Source organism: Diorhabda sublineata, chromosome 9 (genome assembly GCF_026230105.1).
Source record: "Diorhabda sublineata isolate icDioSubl1.1 chromosome 9, icDioSubl1.1, whole genome shotgun sequence".
NCBI classification, from domain to species: domain Eukaryota; kingdom Metazoa; phylum Arthropoda; class Insecta; order Coleoptera; family Chrysomelidae; genus Diorhabda; species Diorhabda sublineata.
Genome location: NC_079482.1, coordinates 2,809,501 through 2,818,570, shown reverse-complemented (window position 1 = coordinate 2,818,570; position 9,070 = coordinate 2,809,501).

The window sequence follows — 9,070 nt, the reverse complement described above, 5'->3', positions numbered from 1 at the left end:
TGATTGATTAGTTGATTGATTCGTTTATTGATTCGTTGATTGATTCGTTGATTGATTCCTTCATTGATTTGTTGATTGATTCGTTGATTAATTCGTTCATTGATTGATTAGTTGATTGATTCGTTGATTAATTCGTTGATCGATTCGTTGATTGATTCCTCCATTGATTAGTTGATTGAATCGTTGATTAATTCGTTCATTGATTGATTCGTTGATCGATTCGTTGATTGATTCTTTCATTGATTCGTTGATTGATTCGTTGATTAATTCGTTCATTGATTGATTCGTTGATTGATTCGTTTATTGATTCGTTGATTGATTCGTTGATCGATTCGTTGATTGATTCCTTCATTGATTCGTTGGTTGATTCGTTGATTAATTCGTTCATTGATTGATTAGTTGATTGATTCGTTTATTGATTCGTTGATTGATTCGTTGATTGATTCCTTCATTGATTTGTTGATTGATTCGTTGATTAATTCGTTCATTGATTGATTAGTTGATTGATTAGTTGATTGATTCGTTGATTAATTCGTTGATCGATTCGTTGATTGATTCCTTCATTGATTAGTTGATTGAATCGTTGATTAATTCGTTCATTGATTGATTCGTTGATCGATTCGTTGATTGATTCTTTCATTGATTCGTTGATTGATTCGTTGATTAATTCGTTCATTGATTGTTTCGTTGATTGATTCGTTTATTGATTCGTTGATCGATTCGTTGATTGATTCTTTCATTGATTAGTTGATTGATTCGTTGATTAATTCGTTGATCGATTCGTTGATCGATCCGTTGATTGAATCATTGATTGATTCGTTGATTGATTTGTTTATGCTTTGATTGATTCATTGATCGATGCGTTAATCGATTCGTTGATTTATTCATCCATTCGTTGATTAATTAGTAGATTTATCAATTGATTAGTTGAAATTTCCAAAGTACAAATCAATTTGAGAATAGTCACTTTTTCAGTAATTTGACAACCATGTTAACTATATTTAATGGTGAGTAAAGAGATATTATAATTATAAATTCTTCTTGTAATAATAATAATAATAAAATCACGTTTGAAAATTGATTGTGTTGGACGTGTTGCTTCTTACCTGTCTGAATATCTAGTTCGGTATTGTCGAACCATTTCGAAGGACAAGCCGCTTTTAGTACAAGCAAATTATTCATGGATGACCTAATTATGTGCATTACGGTCACTAATTATTCAACTTATTTCATTAATTGTTTGAAATTTAGTTTAGAAGCTTTTCAACATATGCATATCATTAGTCTATTTAATAAACTTTCGAAAATATCTTCTTTCGTATAAATACGATTCTAGAACTAAATGACTCAGAGAATTTCCTTTCGTTTCCGGTAGAATCTGTTCATTTGGAGTGCTTACTTTGACACATCGTTGATTAGTAGACAGAGTACAATGTTTATACACTACAACGACCAGTGTACTCCGTGTACATTAATTTCATTTCGGTTTTTAATTCTTCTGGTTTTTATTTGATGCTAGACATAATTGGTAGTATTTCCAAAAACAAGTATTCTAAACTATTTTTTTAGACGACGCTATCGCAAAGTTGCGTTTTGAGTGTTCCGTGTAGTGACATTGACAGTTCCGTACTGCAAAACACTTTCGGAACGCTCTGGAGTAGACTTCAATATTGACAGTTGACAGTTTCATTTCTATTTTTAATTTTCTGAATTTATTTGTTGTATCTGTTTTGCCTAAATTAATGAATAACAATGAATGATGATGGAAAAGAAAAAAATCAATATTGAAATTGCAATTTTCTTTCTACGTCCCCAACAAGAGTTCCCAATTTGGTTTATTTCAAACAATCATAAACTAATAACTTGGGTTTAAACAATAGAAATAATTGGAAAAACTTTCTAAACCAACGATTTGTCTTTACACCTTGTAATTCGCGTACCAATCTAAAATAAAATTGATTTTGTATCAGATGGCCTACAATCTATTCCACACTTAGACCGCCCCTCTCTCTTTCCACTCTCTCCAACAAAAACATCGATAATGCACTTCGTGTAGATTATAACCTCAAAGATAACCAAAAAAAAAAAGTTTTTCACAACGAAAAATTGATTAAACGCACCAACCTCACACGTAATATTCATTAAAATGTCCAAAAATATTTTCAAGTAATTATAAAAAGAGATTTTTCTTTTGGGAAATTCGGATCGATGAATCCGAATGTGATTCTCGTTCGAGTCCGCTCTCCGACATATGACTACTACGATTGTGTATACATTTAGAGGATAAATCTTTTCATATGGCACGTACTACTTGAAATAAACACTTACCAGATAGCACACTATATTGGATTGTTGTTTACATAACTGTACACAAAAACCGATACTCGTTTTAAAGTATAAAAATTAAATAATCGCGGAGAACCTGACCTTCCCGTCTTTACGCTGTGACGTAGGGCGCAACGGGGGATGAAGAGAGAGGTGCGGATATTCAAACTGAACGAGGGAATCCACTCTGATCGACCAAGTGTGCGAAGTGCTCGTCCTGGAAAGGATAACGACGCTTTTAGATGGACGATTGGATAATTGGGAAACATGGAGAACGGCTATGTTCAGACACTCTGTCAACATTATATTACTTCCTCTAAAAACAAAATGGTATATTCCTAGTTTCAATATTTAAGTTAAAAGCGAAACCAGAAGTCAATATTTAAAAAATAAACGACTAGTTTCATTAGTATGAATAAAGAGAATGGAGCTACGTTTTTTAATTAATACAAACTCTATCTATGATAGCTACTTTTTACATTTTCTCATTTTCGTTGTAGACCAGTCATTTAAGGTGGTTCCCAATATATCCCAATTATAAAGTCGTTCAAACTTGTTCATTTGACATATCAAAACTCCTCTCAAAACTCACATATAATTCGATGTCAGCAAATTTAAAAATTGGGGCTCAAAAGTCAAAAAAATTGATTTTTTGCACATTTTTTGCAAATAACTCGTTTCCTATGGGTTATACGCTATTTGTATATATTATCAATATTGTAGGGCATGAAATTCTCTACAACTTTTGTATTAAAAATTTTTTCATACGGTGAATCGTTTCTGAGATAGAGGGGGGTCAAAAGTCAAAAAAATTGTTTTCTTGCACATCTTTTGCAAATAACTCGTTTCCTATGGGTTATACGCTTTTTGTGTCTATTATCAATATTGTAGGGCATTAAATTTTTCACAACTTTTGTATTTAAAATTTTTTCATACGGTGAATCGTTTCTGAGATAGAGGTGGTCAAAAGTCAAAAAAATTGTTTTCTTGCACATTTTTTGCAAATAACTCGTTTCCTATGGGTTATACGCTATTTGTATATATTATCAATATTGTAGGGCATAAAATTCTCTACAACTTTTGTATTAAAAATTTTTTCATACGGTGAATCGTTTCTGAGATAGAGGGGGGTCAAAAGTCAAAAAAATTGTTTTCTTGCACATCTTTTGCAAATAACTCGTTTCCTATGGGTTATACGCTTTTTGTGTCTATCATCAATATTGTAGAGCATTATTTTCTCTACAACTTTTGCATTCAAAATTTTTTTCATACGGTGAATCGTTTCTGAGATAGAGGGGGTCAAAAGTCAAAAAAATTGTTTTCCTGCACATCTTTTGCAAATAACTCGTTTCCTATGGGTTATACGCTATTTGTATATATTATCAATATTGTAGGGCATGAAATTCTCTACAACTTTTGTATTAAAAATTTTTTCATACGGTGAATCGTTTCTGAGATAGAGGGGGGTCAAAAGTCAAAAAAATTGTTTTCTTGCACATCTTTTGCAAATAACTCGTTTCCTATGGGTTATACGCTTTTTGTGTCTATCATCAATATTGTAGAGCATTATTTTCTCTACAACTTTTGCATTCAAAATTTTTTTCATACGGTGAATCGTTTCTGAGATAGAGGGGGTCAAAAGTCAAAAAAATTGTTTTCCTGCACATCTTTTGCAAATAACTCGTTTCCTATGGGTTTTACGCTATTTTTATTTATTCTCAATATTGTACAGCATTAAATTCTCTACAACTTTTGTATTAAAAATTTTTTCATACGGTGAATCGTTTCTGAGATAGAGGGGAGTGAAAAGTCAAAAAAATTGATTTTTTGCACATTTTTTGCAAATAACTCGTTTCCTATGGGTTATACGCTATTTGTGTCTATCATCAATATTGTAGGGCATTAAATTTTATACAACTTTTGTATTAAAAATTTTTCCATACGGTGAATCGTTTCTGAGATAGAGGGGGGTCAAAAGTCAAAAAAATTGTTTTCTTGCACATTTTTTGCAAATAACTCGTTTCCTATGGGTTTTACGCTATTTATATTGATTTTTAATATTGTAGAGCATTAAATTCTCTACAACTTTTGTATTAAAAATTTTTTCATACGATGAATCGTTTCTGAGATAGAGAACATGTTTCTATTGGTTACTGCGGTTGTGACGTAGAAAGTAAGTAAATACTGAAACGTAGTCGCCACATGTCGCCTTTCAAACGCCATTTTGTTGTTGTGAGTGGAGGTAATTGGTAGTTTAGTGCGATTTATGTTTTTATAAGGTTTTCAAAGACTATTCTAATTGAAATTATGGCACTTTGAAGGTTATGTTGTGATTAAAGCTTTCGATGTTAAAACATTTGTATTATCTTTCAGTAAACAAAATATTTGATGGGTAATCACTCTTTGAAATTTTCTAATAAAACTTGTTGAATTTAAAATGCTACAACCCACAAACTAATAGTACGACGGCTGTCAAAATTAGCGCCATCTATGTGTCAGCCTAAGATTTCTATTCATGAATATAAACGAAACAATATTTAACAGTATGTTGCAACTCGACCAATTTCTGAAGTTGACGTTAAAAGCCTGTATTTTCCAATTATGATTATTCTAATTTCGTAGTGCCACATTGTGCTAAGCCCATTTAAGTCAATTACATTCGCGAAAGGAATTCTTGGAGTAACGGATTATACTTAATGTGGATAATTCTATGATCAATAGAACTCGACAAAACGAAACGTTATAAGTTTATTTCTGAAATTCGGGGACAATAGTGTTCCTGATTATCTGTATAACGATCTCTACCGTGTTGTCGGAGTTAGTCATAATTATTTCATTAGATAGATCATAAAATGTATATGTAAAATTTATTTGTGACAAATGACATATGACAACAGACACATGGCGGAAGCTATCAATATAATGGTGGGTTCCTTTAATTTCTTATTTCTTAGACCTCTTCTGTTTTAAAATTAGTTTTTTTTAAATAATTTTTTGAAGATTGATAAAAAATTGATGGGTTTACACAGAAAATAATGAAATGAGAGAATATATAAACAACATAAGATGACATAAAAGGAAAAAAGAAGAAATAACATAAGCAGTACAAGCACGGTTGCCAACTGTAGTGGATTTCCCGGGATAATCCCGATTTCCATTCGCTTGTTCCGAGTAACAGAATTGATGTCCTGCTACTAAATCAAAATGTCGTTCTTTTCAGTAACCCACCCGTGCAACCTATTGTGAAACAAGCTTTTGCTGAAGTTATCAAGAATTCAACTTTGACAGTTCAGGATTTCTGTCGCATGGAGTTGACGACAGTACAAGACATCCATCAAAAATTCCTCTCAAGCCTACCTACCAAGTAACATTTAGTAAAGGAATTTTACATGCTTATCTTTTTTTGAGGTTAGATTCATAAAACAACATTGATTTTTAACCACAGAGTATTATTTTGGTTCGGATGGTGTCTCTCCAAGAATCAAGTGAATGAATGGTGTTTCGCTTTCTGAAAATGGCCGAGAATTGATGGTAATCAGAACAGGAGTAGGATTATTCACCGCATACGAAACTTGAGGAATCCACTATATTCCGAAGAATTCCGAAAATTTAAACGGAGACTGTCTGGAAAAACTGTAAAAAATTTCAGCTCTAGAAATTAATAATAAGAATTTTTATAGCAAAAGTCCGATTCATATTTGAACGAACCTCGTATCAGTGACTACGTTTACATATATTATTAACAATTTTGAAAATTATCAACAATTTCTACGTTTACATGAGTGGAAAATAACGAACTGGGAGTTAATCCGAAAAAGGCGAAACGGAAGAATTTTTATAGCAAAAATCCGGTGCATATTTGAACGAACCTCGTATCAGTGACTACGTTTACATATATTATTAACAATTTTGAAAATAATTAACAATTTCTACGTTTACATGAGTGGAAAATAACGAACTAGGAGTTAATCCGAAAAAGGCGGAACGGAAGAATTTTTATAGCAAAAATCCGGTGCATATTTGAACGAACCTCGTATCAGTGACTACGTTTACATATATTATTAACAATTTTGAAAATAATTAACAATTTCTACGTTTACATGAGTGGAAAATAACGAACTAGGAGTTAATCCGAAAAAGGCGGAACGGAAGAATTTTTATAGCAAAAATCCGGTTCATATTTGAACGAACCTCGTATCAGTGACTACGTTTACATATATTATCAACAATTTTGAAAATAATTAACAATTTCTACGTTTACATGAGTGGAAAATAACGAACTGGGAGTTAATCCGAAAAAGTCGGAACGGAAGAATTTTTATAGCAAAAATCCGGTTCATATTTGAACGAACCTCGTATCAGTGACTACGTTTACATATATTATTAACAATTTTGAAAATAATTAACAATTTCTACGTTTACATGAGTGGAAAATAACGAACTGGGAGTTAATCCGAAAAAGGCGAAACGGAAGAATTTTTATAGCAAAAATCCGGTTCATATTTGAACGAACCTCGTATCAGTGACTACGTTCACATATATTATTAACAATTTTGAAAATTATCAACAATTTCTACGTTTACATGAGTGGAAAATAACGAACTGGGAGTTAATCCGAAAAAGTCGGAACGGAAGAATTTTTATAGCAAAAATCCGGTTCATATTTGAACGAACCTCGTATCAGTGACTACGTTTACATATATTATTAACAATTTTGAAAATAATTAACAATTTCTACGTTTACATGAGTGGAAAATAACGAACTGGGAGTTAATCCGAAAAAGGCGAAACGGAAGAATTTTTATAGCAAAAATCCGGTTCATATTTGAACGAACCTCGTATCAGTGACTACGTTCACATATATTATTAACAATTTTGAAAATTATCAACAATTTCTACGTTTACATGAGTGGAAAATAACGAACTGGGAGTTAATCCGAAAAAGGCGGAACGGAAGAATTTTTATAGCAAAAATCCGGTGCATATTTGAACGAACCTCGTATCAGTGACTACGTTTACATATATTATCAACAATTTTGAAAATAATTAACAATTTCTACGTTTACATGAGTGGAAAATAACGAACTGGGAGTTAATCCGAAAAAGTCGGAACGGAAGAATTTTTATAGCAAAAGTCCGGTTCATATTTGAACGAACCTCGTATCAGTGACTACGTTCACATATATTATTAACAATTTTGAAAATTATCAACAATTTCTACGTTTACATGAGTGGAAAATAACGAACTGGGAGTTAATCCGAAAAAGGCGAAACGGAAGAATTTTTATAGCAAAAATCCGGTTCATATTTGAACGAACCTCGTATCAGTGACTACGTTTACATATATTATTAACAATTTTGAAAATAATTAACAATTTCTACGTTTAGATAAGCCGCTCTAAAAACGCAATTGGAGTCGAAATGTGCATCAGAAATTAGTTATTAGTATTTGGTGGAATCTGAACTCAAGTTTCTCGATATTATTTCAAAATAATTATTATTGACGAGTGAGACTACGTTTACACAGACCCTTATCCAATCTCTGTTGAGTACACTTCAAAAATCATAAAAATCTTCCTTGAAAATTAGTTATTTTTGAAAATAAAGGAAATCACACATTTTTATTGAACTTTAATATCAATAACCACGTTTACAAGAGAAATTTTCATTTTATTCTCAATAATAGATTAAAAAAAAACTACTGAATGTAGTTTTCTCTTAAATCTTTAGAGCCTCCTCGATCGTAATTCATAACTCTTTTAAATAAGTCAAACGTGGGTGAAGAAGCTCAAAAAAATTTCTTAGGTTATGTTAAGTCAGTCATGTAAAGCCGGTACCACACGATGTTTCCAACGCTGGACGCTGATATGTTTCACTCCTAACGTTGGTATTGAAACGTTGACCATGGAAAGTCGGTTTTTTTGATTGGAGTAATTTAGACGTACGTTGGAGCGTTAATTTTGACGCAAACATTGGACGCATCGTGTAGTACCGGCTTAAGAAAGCCATCGGACAGTCCCATAAAGGAAACTCTAATTTTTGATACTATTTATATCTGTCTCGTCATCATCGTAAGCAAAGTGTAGGCAAACTTTGGAAAGTCACTGCGTGAAGGACTTTTTTCAACCTCCGGTCGCTCCGTGCAGATGCTACGAGGGCAGAAGAAAGCGGGCATGCGCTGTAAGCGACTACGAAGCTCTCGCACCACACACTCCGCCATTGTTGACAGTCGGCGTTGTGCTACAGCCACGTAAACATGTCCGCCATTATTGATGCTACAGCAAAGTGTGAATTGCGATGTATGATTCTTTTTCTATATGCTGAAGCCGTAGTGCTGCAGAAACCCATCGAAGAATGAGTCGTGTGTATGGGAAAAACTTCATGAATCATGATGTCGAAAGTTTAAAGATGGTTATGGTAATGATATGCGTGTTGAGGGGGCCAAGGACACAAATCTGTCGTTTCAGATGACCTAGTTCAACGAGTTGGTCAAAGAAAACCGTAATTTCACCATTACTGCTTTGTCTATGGAATTTCCAGAAGTTTCAAGGTCTGATTTGTGGTCTACTTGAATTCATTGGCGGCAACTTTCTTTCAAAAGGGTATTGAAAAACTTATTTTGTATTTATAGCCAATTGGGGGTTGAAAAAAAAACGGTCTTCGTAATTACAAGTTGTACTTTTGGTGAATAATCACATTCTTATATACTTTGCACTCACAGACACGCTACGAACACGACAACTTG